We start from the raw sequence: 16698 nt of genomic DNA on the forward strand, positions 1-16698 counted from the left end.
TGAAACTCCCAGGTGGTCTCTATCACGAGTAGTATACCTGTTCCGCATACTATTCCACAGCTTGCCCCTGGAACGGACATGTTAACTTGTCCAACCTTCCACTTATCGCATTATTTGTATCGTTCTGCTTTGATCGCAGCCCTTTTTAATAAACAATGCATAGCTTTCGTCTATTTTTGCATTACCTTTTTTTCTTTATATATGTTCCTTAATGACATGTTGCACCCGTACACGTTGGTACAGCCAAAATACGCCAGGGGCTTTAGTACCTCTCAATATGGTGTGAGAAGTCCGAACACTTAACAAGTGCGGCACCCCGAACTTATAGCATTATATGCATCGGCTCCGAATCATGTCTTGGGTCAATAGTTGGGTTTGCCCGGCTCCTATGTTTTGGTGCCTTACGTTCCGCTATATCGGCTAAGGTAGCACTAGGAGAACCACTGCGATTGTGCCCCGGTTGAGCTGGGTCGAGCACCTCAGTGGAGAAAGCTAAAACTGACTGTCATGATGAAGCGAGAGCTGGTCGCTGTTCGAGAGGTTTTTTCGAGTCCCTAAATACTTATATCGCTTAGAGCGAGGAGCCGGCTCTGTCCGGCCAAGGCGTGGATAGCGCCCCGAACTCGGTCTTTCGAATACCAAGGGCTTTGCCGAAATTTAAAATTATAGAATTCTATGGCTAAGTGAGAGTGTTCACGCATTATAGTCCGATTTCCTTGTTCGTTGCGCTAAGCGCCTCCCTCGAAGGACCCTAACATGGGAAAACGAACGCTCAGGTTTATCCCCGAACACCCCAGCACTAGCGGCACGGGGGCAGAAGCCGACGACTCGCCATCTCTCAGAATTGATAAACAGCCGCACAGAAGGTAATATTTTAAATTCAAACAGCATTGCTAAGCGCATATGAACAAGTTTTCAGCGCACAGGACAAAACGAGCGAGTTTTACTCAAAAATTACATCCATAGAACATTCATCCGCCACAAGGCGGGCACCCTTCAGAACATCCTTATAGTAATTCTCGGGCTTGCGATGCTCTTTCCCCGGCGGTGGCCCGTCCTTCACAAGCTTCTCAGCATCCACCTTGACCCAGTGCACCTTAGCACGGGCAAGGGCCCTATGGGCACCTTCAATGCAGACGAAGTGCTTGACGGCTTCGAGCCTTGGACAGGCCTCCACCAGCCGCCGCACCAGCCTGAAATAGCTCCCAGGCCGTGCCTCTCCAGGCCACAGCCGAACTATGAGGCCCTTCATGGCCTGTTCGGCCGCCTTGTGGAGCTCGACCAGTTGCTTAAGCTGGTCGCTCAGGGGCACGGGGTGTCCGGCCTCAGCGTACTAAGACCAGAACACCTTCTCCGTCGAGCTGCCCTCCTCGGCTCGATAGAATGTGGCGGCATCGGACACACTCCGGGGAAGGTCTGCGAATGCTCCGGAGAACTCCGGATTCATGTAAGTAACAAGTAACTCACGTTTATGTGTTTGCTTTGCATAAAGAATGCCTTACCCACCGCTATCTTCTTCACCTCATCCAACTCCCGGAGGGTCTTCTGGGATTCGGCCTTAGCAGACTTGGCATTTTCAATAGCCACCACGAGCTCAGACGCTCGCGTATTTGAGTCAAGCTCCAAACTCCAACTTCGGCCTCATACTTCTCCCGCTCGGTGCGCTCCAAGGCTGCCCTCTTCTTGGCTTCGTCCAGCACTTTCCTAAGGGTCGCCACCTCAGACGTGGCCCCTACAATAGCCACGATAATCTTGTCATTTTTTGCAATTGCACCTTATATATATATATATATATATATATATATATTTAAACAAGGTATTTCCTACCTTCATTGTCCTCGAGCTGCTTCTTGGCATGCTCGAGCTCTTGCTCGGACCTTTTGAGATCCTACTTTAGCGTGTCCACTTCCGCAGTCAGTGCGGCGGACGCAAGCAGGGTAGCCTGCACATGCATATTGACTCATTTTTAGACTCCTGCGAATTCTATTTGATCCTCTATTCGGCTTTTCTTCCCGAACGCCAAACAGAGCATTAGGGGCTACTGTCTATGCGGTACTATTATTTACACTTTCTTTACTTACCTCAAAGCCTGTCAAAAGGCTAGTACAAGCTTCAGTCAGTCCGTTTTTGGCGGACTAAACCTTCTGGACCACCGCACTCATAATAGCGCGGTGCTCCTCGTCAATGGAGGCGCCTTGGAGCGCCTCCAGCATATTATCTGGCGCCTCCGGTTGTACGAAGGCCGCCAACACAGTGGACTTGGTCCTCTAGAAACGAGGTCCCCCGCCGGACTCTGGAACCTTTGAAGGTTCCGGAGCGGTGTCCGGCCTCGAGCCGGACTTGGAGCCCTGGGGGGCTTCATCCCCTTTGCTCCTGGAGTCCGGGAGGTCGCCTTGTGGCGCCTCCAGGACCACCTCCTCCCGGCTTGGAACCTGTTGGGACAACACTTCGGTGTCGTCCGTAGGGCGGGGGGAGGAAGCCGTCTGAAGTGAGTTCATATCCGATGAGTCCAGTGAGCCGCTCGACGACGCGTCGAGCCGGTCTTTGGGTGGGCTGCATAAATATATTCGACATGATGGAAATCTTGCAATAAACGAATACTATGAATTACTCTGGTATCCGGATACTTACAATTTGGCCAAGGGCTTGGCCCTAGGCGCCCACTCCTCTCTGCCGCCGTCGGCGTTGGTGGAGCAGTCCGGAGGAAGGGTTTTCCCCTTCTTGGACCCTTCCGCCTCCCCAGTTGGGGCGGCCTTCCTTTTCTTCCCTTCCCCCGCTGGAGGGGGAGGGGTCTCTTCTTCTTCCTCCTCCTCGTCTTCGCGGGAGGAGTGCGTCTTGGATTCGTCGGATGATGAATCCGACACCTTCGGGCGTCGGGCACTCTTTCGAGTCCCCGTGGCCTTCTTCTTGACCTTCTTCTCCGGCACCACATAGGGTGCCGGAACCAGCAGCTTCGCCAAGCGAGCGTCCGCTGGGCCTTCGGGCAAAGGAGCCGGACAGTTGATCTGTCCGGATGTCACCTGCCAGTCCTGTCAAAGGTAAGGGAGCTTAGATCCCGCATGGACTCAAACTATGAAAAACTGATACCCTGTAAAAGGAAAAAACAGCTTACCGCGAGAGCGTGACGCTGCGCACTGAATCTGCAATCCTCAGTAGCGGATGCGGGAGCCTCGGCGCCCTTGAAAAGCACCCTCTAGGCATCTTCGTATGTCGTGTTGAAGAGCCTGCTCAGAGTTTGGTGCCGCACCGGGTCGAACTCCCACAGGTTGAAAGCCCGTTGTTGACACGGGAGGATCAAACGGATGAGCATAACCTAGACTACGTTGACAAGTTTGAGCTTCTTGTCCACCAGGGTTTTGACGCATGTTTGGAGTCTGGTTAGCTCTCCTTTTTTGCCCCACGACAGGCCCGTCTCTTTCCAGGACGTGAGCCGTGTTGGGGGTCCGAACCGAAATTCGGGGGGTGCGACCCATTCGGCGTCGCGCGGCTCGGTGATGTAAAACCACCCCGATTGCCACCCCTTCAGGGTCTCCACAAAGGAGCCCTCGAGCCAGAGGACGTTGGCCATTTTGTCCACCATGGCGCCTCCGCACTCCGCCTGGCTGCCGCGCACCACCTTCGGCTTGATGTTGAAAGTCTTGAGCTAGAGCCCGAAATGGGGGCAGATGCGGAGGAAGGCCTCGCACACGACGATAAACGCCGAGATGTTGAGGATGAAGTTTGGGGCTAGATCGTGGAAATCCAGGCCGTATTAGAACATGACCCCCGGACAAATGGGTGGAGAGGGAAGCCCAGTCCGCGGAGGAAATGGGGGAGAAACACCACCCTCTCATGGGGCCTAGCGGTGGGGATGAGCTGCCCCTTCTCGGGGAGCTGGTACGCGATGTCGTTAGACAGGTATCCGGCCTTCCTCAGCTTTTTGATGTGTCCCTCCGTGACGGAGGGGACCATACACTTGCCTCCCGCTCCAGACATGGCTGGAGAAGGTTGAGGTGGGGAGTGTGGACTTGGGCACTGGAGCTCGAGTGCGCAAGAATGGATAGGCGAAGAAGGAAGAAGGCGTAGGTGAAAAGGTGGATCTTTATCCCCTTATATGGGTGGACGCAGCTACATGTCCCCACCAGCCTGGTAAAACTCGCTTATCTCCAAGCGCCGTAATCGATGGCGCGGTTGGGTTACCCATGCCCGTATTGATGAGAATCCTGGAGTAAGGGGGACACGATCTCTACTTTAACAAGACGTGCCAAGGAAACCGCCTTGCATAACGCGCCGAGATGGACAGTAAAACGGTTCGAATAAAAGCTTGGCCATGGTGTGATGTCACACTACGGAATACGTCAGCAGATTAGATTTGTGTAAATATTATTCTCTCTATGGCAATATGTGGAAACTTATTTTTTAGAGCCGGACACTATCTTTGTGTTCAGAATCTTCTATGAAGTACTTGGAGGAGGAACCCGCCTTGCAATGCCGAAGACAATATGCGCGCCGGACTCGTCGTCATTGAAGCCTGGTTCAGGGGCTACTTAGGGAGTCCTAGATTAGGGGGTGTCCAGATGGCCGGACTATACCTTCAGCCGGACTCCTGGACTGTGAAGATACAAGATTGAAGACTTCGTCCCGTGTCCGGGAGGGTCTTTCCTTGGCGTGGAAGGCAAGCTTGGTGATACGGATATACAGATCTCCTACCATTGTAACCGACTCTATGTAACCCTAACCCTACCCGGTGTCTATATAAACCGGAGGGTTTTAGTCCGTAGGACAACATACACATCAACAATCATACCATAGGCTAGCTTCTAGGGTTTAGCCTCCTCGATCTCGTGGTAGATCTACTCTTGTACTACCCATATCATCAATATTAATCAAGCAGGACATAGGGTTTTACCTCCATCGAGAGGGCCCGAACCTGGGTAAAACTTCGTGTCCCTTGTCTCCTTTTACCATCCGGCCTAGACGCACAGTTCGGGACCCCCTACCCGAGATCCACCGGTTTTTTCACCGACAGTGACCTTCGTCTTGCCGTCCTGCTGGTCTTGGTCTCGTTGCACGATATGGAAACCTTTGCTTGATGCCTCGGTACTCCGCGCATGCGCTTTCCCCCTTGGCACCAAAGAGAAAGCAAGGACACTGCGCGCACTGGCGCCCACCTGGTCTCGGTCGTCATGGCTCACGTCACGAGGACCTCGCGAGGTTTGCCTTGGCTTGATCTCTCCGCCCCTCGTGAGCCTGCCTAGCGAGGCCGCTCCTGACGAGGTCTTGCATCGTCCGCCTCACGAGGCTTGGCCCCTCGCGAGGGTCTTGGATGCCTTGTCGATGAAGATGGGCCGTACGGGCCTGCTAGCTCAGCCATGCCGTGGGCCGCAGGCAGGCAAGTCTGGGGACCTCCATTCCCAGAACACCGACAAAGCTATCCTGACAAAAGTGGTCTTCGCCTGCCAAAGGCTCTAGTGGTGACGCCGTCTTGGGCTCCACGGTGACTTCCGTCCTGCCGTCCTGCTGGTTGATACGTCTCCAACATATCTATAATTTTTGATTGCTCCATGATATATTATCTACTGTTTTGGACTATATTGGGCTTTATTTTCCACTTTTATATTATTTTCGGGACTAACCTATTAACCGGAGGCCCAGCCTCGAATTGCTGTTTTTTGCCAATTTCAGTGTTTCGAAGAAACGAAATATCAAACGGAGTCCAAACGGAATAAAATCTTCGGGAACGTGATTTTCTCACCGAACGTGATCCAGGAGACTTGGACCCTGCTCCAAGGAACAAAAGAGGCGGTCACGAGGGTGGGGGCGCGCCCCCCCTAGGGCGCGCCCCCCTACCTCGTGGGCCCCTCGTTGCGCCTCCGGCGTACTTCTTCCTCCTATATATACACACGTACCCCCAAACGATCAGAACATGATCCAAAAACCTATTTCCACCGCTGCAACTTTCTGTATCCACGAGATCCCATCTTGGGGCCTGTTCCGGAGCTCCGCCGGAAGAGGGCCGTCATCACGGAGGGCTTCTACATCATCATAGCCTCTCCGATGAAGTGTGAGTAGTTTACCTCAGACCTTCGGGTCCATAGTTAGTAGCTAGATGGCTTCTTCTCTCTCTTTGAATCTCAATAAAAAGTTCTCCCCCTCTCTTGTGGAGATTTTTCGATGTAATCTTCTTTTTGCGGTGTGTTTGTTGAGACTGATGAATTGTGGGTTTATGATCGAGTCTATCTATGAATAATATTTGAATCTTCTCTGAATTCTTTTATGTATGATTGGTTATCTTTGCAAGTCTCTTCGAATTATCCGTTTGGTTTGGCCAACTAGATTGGTAGTTCTTGCCATGGGAGAAGTGCTTAGCTTTGGGTTTGATGTTGCGGTGTCCTTACCCAGTGACAGAAGGGGCAGCAAGGCACATATTGTATCGTTGCCATCGAGGATAACAAGATGGGGTTTATTTCATATTGCATGAATTTACCTCTCTACATCGTGTCATCTTGCTTAAGGCGTTACACTGTTTTTAACTTAATACTCTAGATGCATGCTGGATAGCGGTCGATGAGTGGAGTAATAGTAGTAGATGCAGAATCGTTTTGATCTACTTGTCACAGACGTGATGCCTATATACATGATCATGCCTAGATATTCTCATAACTATGCTTAATTCTGTCAATTGCTCAACAGTAATTTGTTCACCCACCGTTGAATACTTATGCTCTTAAGAGAAGCCAACAGTGAAACCTATGGCCCCCGGGTCTATTCTCATCATATCAATCTCTATCACTTTAATCTTGCTTTGCTTTTTAGTTTGCTTTTACTTTTTACTTTGCATCTTTATACCAGAAATACCAAAAATATTATATCTATCATATCTCACTCTCGTAAGTGACCGTGAAGGGCTTGACAACCCCTAATCGTGTTGGTTGCGAGTAGCTATCGCTTTGTGCAGGTACGAGGGACTTGAGCGTGGGCTCCTACTGGATTGATACCTTGGTTCTCAAAAACTGAGGGAAATACATATGCTACTCTGCTGCATCATCCCTTCCTCTTTGGGGGAAAACCAACGCAAGCTCAAGACGTAGCAAGAAGGATTTCTGGCGCCGTTGCCGGGGAGTCTACGCAAAAAGTCAACATACCAAGTACCCATCACAATCCCTATCTCCCGCATTACATTATTTGTCATTTGCCCCTCGTTTTCCTCTCCCCCCAATTCACCCTTGCCGTTTTATTCGTCCTCCCTCTCTATTTGCCTCTTTTTGCCCGTTTGCTTTTGTTTGCTCGTGTGTTAGATTGCTTGCTTGTCGCGATGGCTCAAGATACTACTAAATTGTGTGAGTTCACCAATACCAACAATAATGATTTCCTTAGCACTCCGATTGCTCCTCTTACCGATGATGAATCTTGTGAAATTAATACTGCTTTGTTGAATCTTGTTATGAAAGATCAATTCGCCGGCCTTTCTAGTGAAGATGCCGCTACTCATCTGAATAGCTTCATTGATTTATGTGACATGCAAAAGAAAAAAGATGTCAATAATGATGTCTTTAAATTGAAGCTATTTCCTTTCTCGCTTAGAGATCATGCTAAAGCTTGGTTTTCGTCTTTGCCTAAAAATAGTATTGATTCTTGGAACAAGTGCAAAGATGCTTTTATCTCTAAGTATTTCCCTCCCGCTAAGATCATCTCTCTTAGAAACGATATTATGAACTTTAAGCAACTTGATCATGAACATGTTGCACAAGCTTGGGAGAGAATGGAATTAATGATATGTAATTGCCCTACTCATGGTTTGAATTTGTGGATGATTATACAAATATTTTATGCCGGATTGAATTTTGCTTCTAGAAATCTTTTAGATTCGGCCACGGGAGGCACTTTTATGGAAATCACTTTAGGAGATGCTACTAAACTCCTAGATAAGATTATGGTTAATTATTCTCAATGGCATACTGAAAGATCTTCTAATAAAAAAGTGCATGCGATAGAAGAAATCAATGTTTTGAGTGGAAAGATGGATGAACTATGAAATTATTTGCTACTAAGAGTGTTTCTTCTGATCCTAATGTTATGCCTTTGTCTACTTTGATTGAGAATAACAATGAATCTATGGATGTGAATTTTGTTGGTAGTAATAATTTTGGTAACAACGCTTATAGAGGGAATTTTAATCCTAGGCCATATCCTAGTAATACTTCTAATAATTATGGGAATTCCTACAACAACTCTTATGGAAATTATAATAAGATGCCCTCTGAATTTGAGAATGGTGTTAAAGAGTTTATGAATTCACAAAAGAATTTTAATGCTTTGCTTGAAGGGAAATTGCTTAAAGTTGATGATTTGGCTAGGAACGTCGATAGAATTTCTCTTGAGGTTGATTCTTTAAAGCTTAGATCTATTCCTCCTAAGCATGATATCAATGAGTCTCTCAAATCCATGAGAATTTCCATTGATGAGTGCAAGGAAAGAACCGCTAGGATGCGTGCTTCCAAAGATGCCTTTATTAAAGCGTGTTCTTCCAATACCTATGAAAATCAAGATGAAGATCTAAAAGTTATTGATGTGTCTCCAATTAAATCTTTATTTTGCAATATGAATCTTGATGAAACTGAATATGATCTTCCTTTACCTAGAAGGCGTTCTAAAAGTTCGGAGTATTTAGATCTTAATGATGAAATTGATGAAAGTGCGATTGAAAGAAATAAAAATATAGATGTTGCTAAACCCACTATATTGGATTTCAAGGAATTTAATTATGAAAGTTGCTCTTTAATTGACTATATTTCCTTGTTGCAATCCGTGCTAAATTCTCCACATGCTTATAGTCAAAATAAAGCCTTCACCGAACATATTGTTGATGCCTTGATGCAATCTTATGAAGAAAAACTTGAGTTGAAAGTTTATATCCCTAGAAAACTTTATGATGAGTGGGAACCAACTATTAAAATTAAAATTAAAGATCATGAGTTTTATGCTTTGTGTGATTTGGGTGCTAGTGTCTCTACTATTCCCAAGACTTTGTGTGATTTGCAAGATTTCCGTAATTTTGATGATTGCTCTCTAAACTTGCATCTTGAGGATTCAACTATTAAGAAACCTATGGGAAGGATTAATGATGTTCTTATTGTTGCAAATAGGAATTATGTGCCCGTAGATTTCATTGTTCTTGATATAGATAGCAATCTTCTTGCCCTATTATTCTTGGTAGACCTTTCCTTAGAACGGTTGGTGCGATTATTGATATGAAGGAAGGAAATATTAGATTTCAATTTCCATTAAAAAGGGAATGGAACACTTTCCAAGAAAGAAAATAAAATTACCATATGAAACTATCATGAGAGCCACTTATGGATTGCCAACCAAAGATGGCAATACCTAGATCTGTCCTCGCTTTTATGCCTAGCTAGGGGCGTTAAACAATAGCGCTTGTTGGGAGCCAACCCAATTTTATTTTTATTCCTTGCCTTTTTCTCCTGCTTAGTAATAAATAAATTATTTAGCCTCCGTTTTGGTTGTGTTTTTTGTGTTTAATTAGTGTTTGTGCCAAGTAGAACCGTTGGGAAGACTTGGGGAATGTCTTGTTGAACTTGCTGTAAAAAACAGAAACTTTAGCACTCACGAGAACTGCTGTCATTTTTATTTTAAGAGTGATATTTAGTTAACTATTTTTGAAGATGATTAATATATAAATTCCTCACGTCCAGCAATTTATTTTAGAATTTTTGGGGTTCCAGATCTTGCGCTAGCTACAGATTACTACAGACTGTTCTGTTTTTGACAGATTCTGTTTTTCGTGTGTTGTTTGCTTATTTTGATGAATCTATGGTTAGTAAAATAGTTTATAATTCATAGAGAAGTTGGAATACAGTAGGTTTAACACCAATATAAATAAATAATGAGTTCATTACAGTACCTTAAAGTGGTCTTTTGTTTTCTTTCGCTAACGGAGCTCACGAGTTTTCTATTTTTGAGTTTTGTGTTGTGAAGTTTCAAGTTTTGGGTGAATTCTTTTGATGGATCATGGAACAAGGAGTGGCAAGAGCCTAAGCATGGGGATGCCCATGGCACCCCCAAGATAATCCAAGGACACCAAGAAGTCAAAGCTTGGGGATGCCCCGGAAGGCATCCCCTCTTTCGTCCACTTCCATCGGTAATTTACTTGGAGCTATATTTTTATTCACCAACATGATATGTGTTTTGCTTGGAGCGTCTTGTATTATTTGTGTCTTTGTGTCTTAGTATGACACAATCATCCTTGCTGTACACACCTTTTGAGAGAGCCATACATGAATTAAAATTTGATAGAATACTCTATGTGCTTCACTTATATCTTTTCAGCGTAGTAGTTTTGCTCTATGTGCTTCACTTATATCTTTTGAGCGTAGTAGGTTTGCTCTATGTTCTTCCTTATATCTTTTGAGCATTATAATTTTGCTCTATGTGCTTCACTTAGATCTTTTAGAGAACGGTGGTGGATTTGTTGTAAAGAAACTATTGATCTCTCATGCTTCACTTAAATCATTTTGAGAGTCTCTTAATAGCATGGTAATTTGCTTAATAATAATATGCTTGGTATTCAAGATTTGTGAAACTTTCTTTTGAGTGCGTTGAATACTAAGAAAAGATTGAATCATGATTATTGTTTTGAGATATGGAGGTGATAATATTAAAGTCATGCTAGTTGAGTAGTTGTGAATTTAAAGAATACTTGTGTTAAGGTTTGTGATTCCCGTAGCATGCACGTATGGTGAACCGTTATGTGATGAAGTCGGAGCATGATTTATTTATTGATTGTCTTCCTTATGAGTGGCGGTCGGGGACGAGCGATGGTCTTTTCCTACCAATCTATCCCCCTAGGAGCATGTGCGTAATACTTTGCTTTGATAACTTCTAGATTTTTGCAATAAGTATATGAGTTCTTTATGACTAATGTTGAGTCCATGGATTATACGCACTCTCACCCTTCCACCTTTGCTAGCCTCTCTAATACCGCCCACCTTTTGCTGGTATCATACACCTATCATATACCTTCCTCAAAACAGCCACCATACCTACCAATTATGGCATTTCCATAGCCATTCCGAGATATATTTCCATGCAACTTTCCACTGTTCCGTTTATCAAGACACAATCCATCATTGTCATATTGCATATCCCGGTACACCGCCGGATGCATTCACATAGAGTCACATTTTGTTCTAAGTATCGAGTTGTAATTGTTGAGTTATAAGAAAAATAAAAGTGTGATGATCATCATTATTAGAGCATTGTCCCAGTGAGGAAAGAATGATGGAGACTACGATTCCCCCATAAGTCGGGATGAGACTCCGGACGAAAAAAGAGAGGCCAAAGACGCACAAACACATAGAAAGAGGCCATAAAAAAGGCCCAAATAAAAAAATGATAAGAGAAAAAGACAGAAGGGACAATGTTACTATCCTTTTACCACACTTGTGCTTCAAAGTAGCACCATGATCTTCATAGTAGAGAGTCTCTCATGTTATCACTTTCATATACTAGTGGGAATTTTACATTATAGAACTTGGCTTGTATATTCCAATGATGGGCTTCCTCAAAAAATTGCCCTAGGTCTTCATGAGCAAGCAAGTTGGATGCACACCCACTTAGTTTCTTTTTGAGATTTCATATACTTATAGCTCTAGTGCATCTGTTGCATGGCAATCCCTACTCACTCACATTGATATCTATTGATGGGCATCTCCATAGCCCGTTGATATGCCTAGTTGATGTGAGACCATCTTCTTCTTTTTGTCTTCTCCACAACCACCATTCTATTCCACCTATAGTGCTATATCCATGGCTCACGCTCATGTATTGCGTGAAGATTGAAAAAGTTTTGAAAAAGTTAGAGTATGAAACACTTGCTTGGCTTGTCATCGGGGTTGTGCATGATTTAAATACTTTGTGTGGTGAAGATGGAGCATAGACAAACTATATGATTTTGTAGGGATAACTTTCTTTGGCCATGTTATTTTGAGAAGACATAATTTCTTTGTTAGTATGCTTGAAGTATATATTATTATTTTTATGTCAATATAAACTTTTGTCTTGAATCATTTTAATCTGAATATTCATACCACAATTAAGAAGATTTGCATTGAAATTATGCCAAGTAGCACTCCGCATCAAAAAAAATTCTTTTTATCATTTACCTACTCGAGGACGAGAAGGAATTAAGCTTGGGGATGCCTGATACGTCTCCAACGTATCTATAATTTTTGATTGCTCCATGCTATATTATCTACTGTTTTGGACTATATTGGACTTTATTTTCCACTTTTATATTATTTTTGGGACTAACCTATTAACCGGAGGCCCAGCCCAGAATTGTTGTTTTTTGCCTATTTCAGTGTTTCGAAGAAACGGAATATCAAACGGAGTCCAAACGGAATAAAATCTTCGGGAACGTGATTTTCTCACCGAACATGATCCAGGAGACTTGGACCCTGCTCCAAGGAACAAAAAAGGCGGTCACAAGGGTGGGGGGCGCCCCCCCCTAGGGCGCGCCCCCTGCCTCGTGGGCCCTTCGTTGCTCCTCCGGCGTACTTCTTCCTCCTATATATACACATGTACCCCCAGATGATCAGAACAGGAGACAAAAACCTAATTCCACCGCCGCAACTTTCTGTATCCACGAGATCCCATCTTGGGGCCTATTCCGGAGCTCCGCCGGAAGAGGGCCGTCATCACGGAGGGCTTCTACATCATCATAGCCTCCCCGATGAAGTGTGAGTAGTTTACCTCAAACCTTCGGGTCCATAGTTAGTAGCTAGATGGCTTCTTCTCTCTCTTTGAATCTCACTACAAAGTTCTCCCCCTCTCTTGTGGAGACCTATTCGATGTAATCTTCTTTTTGCGGTGTGTTTGTTGAGACCGATGAATTGTGGGTTTATGATCAAGTCTATCTATGAATAATATTTGAATCTTCTCTGAATTCTTTTATGTATGATTGGTTATCTTTGCAAGTCTCTTCGAATTATCCGTTTGGTTTGGCCAACTAGATTGGTAGTTCTTGCCATGGGAGAAGTGCTTAGCTTTGGGTTCGATCTTGCGGTGTCCTTACCTAGTGAAAGAAGGGGCAGCAAGGCACGTATTGTATCGTTGCCATCGAGGATAACAAGATGGGGTTTATTTCATATTGCATGAATTTACCTCTCTACATCATCTCATCTTGCTTAAGGCGTTACTCTGTTTTTAACTTAATACTCTAGATGCATGCTGGATAGCGGTCGATGAGTGGAGTAATAGTAGTAGATGCAGAATCGTTTCGATCTACTTGTCACGGACGTGATGCCTATATACATGATCATGCCTAGATATTCTCATAACTATGCTCAATTCTGTCAATTGCTCAACAGTAATTTGTTCACCCACCGTAGAATACTTATGCTCTTGAGAGAAGCCACTAGTGAATCCTATGGCCCCCGGGTCTATTCTCATCATATCAATCTCTATCACTTTAATCTTGCTTTGCTTTTTACTTTGCTTTTACTTTTTACTTTGCATCTTTATACCAAAAATACCAAAAATATTATATCTATCATGTCTCACTCTCGTAAGTGACCGTGAAGGGCTTGACAACCCCTAATCGCGTTGGTTGCGAGTAGCTACCGCTTTGTGCAGGTACGAGGGACTTGAGCGTGGGCTCCTACTGGATTGACACCTTGGTTCTCAAAAACCGAGGGAAATACTTACGCTACTCTGCTGCATCATCCCTTCCTCTTCGGGGAAAACCAACGCAAGCTCAAGACGTAGAACTGGTCTTCATCTTGCTGCAACGATATGGAAACCTTTGCCTGATGCCTCGGAACTCCTCACCTGCGCTTGCCTCCTTAGCACCAAAGAGGAAACGAGAACACTGCACGCGCTGGCGCCCTCCTGGTACCCGCCTAGCTCCAGTCGTTATGGCTTGCGTCACAGAAACCTCACGAGTTGCTCCTTGCATTGACCTCTCTGCCCCTCGCGAGCCAGCCTGGGGAGGCCACCCTAAGGAGGTCTTGCATCGTCCGCCTCGCGAGGCTTGGCTTCTCGCGAGGGTATTGAGTGTTTGCTGGTGAAGATGGGCCATATAGGGCCGCTGGAGGAGCCACGCCGCGGGCCGCAGGCAGGCAAGTCTGGGGACCCCCATTCCCAGAACACCAACATTAGCCACCAGGCCAAAGGCGCGCTTGGGCTTGGCTTCGAGGCGAAGCCACAGGGCAAGTGTGGAGCACTGTGGGCCCCAACAACTTGCGGCCACGGTTGGCGCGTGGTGACTGATTGGACGTGGGTGTCTTCGCTTCCCCACATTGCCTCAGCAACTGCCCGACTTGACGAGTCCTTGCTGCATGCAGAAAAAGTTCATTATTACCTTAGATCATGAAGGTCGGCCGTTGGCCTCCCCTTGGCTATAAATGGGAGGAGGGGGCGGAGCCCCCATCACCCATTACTTCCTTTGCCCCTTATGCTTCTTCTTCCTTGCTTCCTTGCTAGCGGCAACGCTCATGGCACCACGAAGAGGTTCTCGGGTACGGACAAGGAGAAGGCCCACCAGGAGGGGCCTGGATCGCCGCCGCCCGAGAGGGGGCACGGCCATCCTCGCAAGCACACTACGACCCCCGCGGCGGCCCCTCACGGCTGTAGTGGCGCCTCTTCTCGCCGTGGCAGCCACCCAGGTCGCGTCAGTCCTGTTGATGAAGTGAGGCCTGTTGTGGTTGCGCGGCCTCCTCGACCGCGCTTCCATTCGGCGGAGGTGATGCCAGAGTTCATCGTGTGGTCGGAGAACCCGGCTGGCACCTGGCTTCAGCTCCCGCAGTTCTTTGTCGGTGAACTTCCTTCCGCAGGTCCAGGCGGTCTCTGGCTGCAGGTGGATGGTTGCTACAGCATGGCTTCGTGGGTCGCGGTGGAAGTCTCCGCCGTGGGCAACGTGGCCCAGACCCGCGGCTGGTAGACGTTCGCCCGCGCGCGCGGACTGGGCAGGCGGTGTGCCCTCCACTTCAAGTACGACGGTGACACGACCCTCTTCGTGACGGTATTTCGGGAAGATGGTCGCTGCGTCGGGTGCTACCCTGAGGACAACGACGGTGATGAGGTGCTCGGCCTTAGCGATGGCCGTGACGAGGATGAAGGCGGGCCCGCGCGTGGCGCCGGCCATGTCTCGTCCAGCTACGGCGACTCCTCATCCGGTGGTAACTCCAACAACGGTGGCTACGACCAGCCGCCACACCGCCGCGCCTGCTTCGAAGGTGGCAGCTGGTCGTCTCATGGCCGTGCTCCAATAAAGCGCGAGGAGGGGTCTCGCTGAGCTCAGGAGAGTGCCATGGGCCCATCCTCGCCAGCTGTCGCGGAAGCACGTGCCGCTTTTATTTCGTTTTTCCTTTCCGTCCTGCATTAAGAGAGAGAGAGAGAGAGAGAGAAGTATGGGGCCCCTGCTAGGGCGTGTAACAACTATGATTTCCAAATGGCTATGCTATGTTTATCGGTCTTGTGTTGTGTTGTAGCATCAACGTTTTATGTAGGTGCATAGGAATAACTTAGCTTGATGCGCCTGAAGTAGTTTTCGCCTCGCGAGGCGTGAATTCCCCGGTGCCTGAGGAGGCCTCCTTTGTCAGGAAGGCGTCTGAGAACTGCAAAAATCCGTTAGGAGATTCTTACTCTTCCGAATCCTGGTGACGTGGGCGACCTGAAACGGGCCCTCCCACATGGGTGTCAGTGTCAAAATCAGCGGATCTCGGGTAGGGGGTTCCGAACTGTGCGTCTAAGGCAGATGGTAACAGGAGGCAGGGGACACAATGTTTACCCAGGTTCGGGCCCTCTCGATGGAGGTAATACCCTACTTCCTCCTTGATTGATCTTGATGATATGAGTATTACAAGAGTTGATCTACCACGAGATCGGAGAGGCTAAACCCTAGAAGCTAGCCTATGGTATGATTGTAGTTGTCCTACAGACTAAACCCTCCGGTTTATATAGACACCGGAGGGGGCTAGGGTTACACAAAGTCGGTTATAAGGGAGGAGATCTACATGTCTGAATCGCCAAGCTTGCCTTCCATGCAAAGGAGAGTCCCATCCGGACACGAGAAGAGGTCTTCAATCTTGTATCTTCATAGTCCAACAATCCGGACAAAGTATATAGTCCGGCTGTCCGAGGACCCCCTAATCCAGGACTCCCTCAGTAGCCCCGGAACCAGGCTTCAATGACGATCAGTCCGGCGCGCAGATTGTCTGCGGCATTGCAAGGCGGGTTCTCCTGCAAATTCTGAGTACCTGTTGTAACGAGTTGTGTCCGGCCTCCCATGAATGTTGCACTCCTCAGCTTCTATGCCTTAATAATGGCTATCTTCCACGTGTTGAGCCAATGCGAGAGGTCGGCGTGTTTTTACATTTGCCACCCTAACCAGGTAGATCAATCGTCTATTTAAATAGTCGGGGATCTTTAGATCTAGATCACACCACCTTCCCACAACGAGTATCCATCAGAGCATGCCCGGAAAAATCCATCCCGTCATGGCCGGCCACTGCCGCTCCTCCTCTCGCCCCCATAGCCCTAAGCCAGGTAGTTGGGAGAAGTGTTCTATTCCCGATAGCCAATTAGTAGAGTAGCAGACCCAGGGGTTTCTTCCTCTTGCATACATGGTCCCCGTCCGAGCCGGAATAGCCACTTATAATGGCGGGGAGCAAGTGGAAAGCTTTCCCAACCCATCCACGA

Source organism: Triticum aestivum, chromosome 1A, assembly GCF_018294505.1.
Source record: "Triticum aestivum cultivar Chinese Spring chromosome 1A, IWGSC CS RefSeq v2.1, whole genome shotgun sequence".
Taxonomy (NCBI): Eukaryota; Viridiplantae; Streptophyta; class Magnoliopsida; order Poales; family Poaceae; genus Triticum; species Triticum aestivum.